Raw genomic sequence first — 1,703 nt, 5'->3', positions numbered from 1 at the left:
TTATATATATACATATATGTATATATATCAAAGATTGCTGTTGTTCGTAGACCTACATGTTCCAGTATTGAGCTATTGACGTTTTTTCCGTCATAAGATACATAATAATATGTAACTGTTTTACACAAATCGCTACCTTAGAATTTCAAGTTCTATTAGGTATTTTAGCCGTTTTGAGTTATTAAGACCATAAGGTCAGACATCAAATGTTCTATCTGCTCTATCAAGATCGTAAACTTATTTGGGGTTATTATCAAGGTATTAAGATTAAAAGAATTGCCACTCGAAAAAGCATGAGATGTGAAACCCAGATTTTTTTTCTGACCTCAAATATCTTAAAACCAGGTACTGAGCAGTTAGATCTTTGTAAATCTAAAGTAGCGAAATACAGAGTTCTTTACAATATAAGTAATATATATGTTTACCAAGGTTCCACTGTCTAATATGTCAATGAAAGATCAGTGTTGTTCGTACATGTATCGGTGTTATTGAGCAATTTATGTATTTTCCCAGTTTTCCTTGCCCGCAATATATATCACCGATAACACTGTTTTACATTCAGAGTTATTGACAATATCATATTATATCATACGATTACATTTTATACATAATTAATATTATATTTACCAAGTTTAGATCGTCGAATCTGTCCGTTTTAAATGACGGTTGTTCATATATTATTATTAATAGAAGTACTGGTATTGAGTTATTGACCGATTTTCCAAGTATTCGTTGTCCGCTATGTTTTTCACAGATAACACGAGTAACATAATATTACAGGGCTATCTGTGTCATAATGATGCATATGTAATATATTTATCAAGGTTCTGTCGTCTAATATTTTGTACGTCAAAAGTAACTGTTGTTCACATAGATCTATAGACGTACCGGTGTTGAGCTATTGACGTATTTTCCGTCACGTTTAACGGTTTTACATAGAGATGGAATAATCTACAATATACGCAATATAATATTTACCAAGGTTCCACCGTCTAACATGTTCATCAAAATCAGAGTTGGTCATACATGTGGCGGTATTGAACTATCGGCGTTATTTTTCCAAGTTTTCGACGTCCACTATAATTTCAATTGTCACAGATAACTGTTTTAGATAGAGTTATCTATTATATCGCATGCGATTACATTACATAAAAATATAAAATAATATATTTGCCAAGGTTCCATCGTCCAATTTGTCACGGTTGTTAATTCATGTACCGGTATTGAGTTACTGGCTTTATTTTTTTCGTCCCAGATAAATGTAGGCTTAACCGTTTTACATGATATACAGTACAACATTATATGTAACATATTTACAATAAGGTTTCACCATCTAATATGTCCCGCAAAGAAGAGTGTTGTTCATACATGGACCGGTATTGAGTTATTGGCTTATTTTCTGTCACATATGTACATTTGACTGTTTTGAACTAAATACAGTTATCTACAATGTATGTAATATATTTACCAAGGTTCCACCGCGCAATATGTCCACCAAAGATCACTTTTGTTCATATGTATGAAGCGGTACTGAGCTATTGGCGTTATTTTTCCCAAGTATTCCAAGTCCGCTATGTCTGTCTAAGATTGTCACGCCACGCCACGCGTCTCTTGCTTGACGCGAGCAGAAATAACCGTGTGTGTGTGCCCCCGCGGGTGACGATTTGTTATGTGTGTGTGTGTGTGTGTGTGTGTGTGTGTCA

The 1,703-nt window shown here is 34.0% G+C and overlaps 1 protein-coding gene across 1 annotated transcript in view; it reads right to left on the bottom strand.

The window, feature by feature from the left end:
- The window catches only part of LOC101860674, a gene marked incomplete in the record, with an annotated part of 17,477 nt that extends 15,877 nt beyond the window's left edge, over positions 1–1,600 (bottom strand). Inside the window, 1 exon segment of the mRNA XM_005104339.3 lies at positions 1,469–1,600.
- Between the last annotated feature and the right edge of the window lie 103 nt (positions 1,601–1,703).

Source organism: Aplysia californica, unplaced genomic scaffold (genome assembly GCF_000002075.1).
Source record: "Aplysia californica isolate F4 #8 unplaced genomic scaffold, AplCal3.0 scaffold00415, whole genome shotgun sequence".
In the NCBI taxonomy this organism is placed as follows: Eukaryota; Metazoa; Mollusca; class Gastropoda; order Aplysiida; family Aplysiidae; genus Aplysia; species Aplysia californica.
Note: the sequence above shows the minus strand (reverse complement) of the source record. Positions and strands in the feature narration are given on the sequence as shown.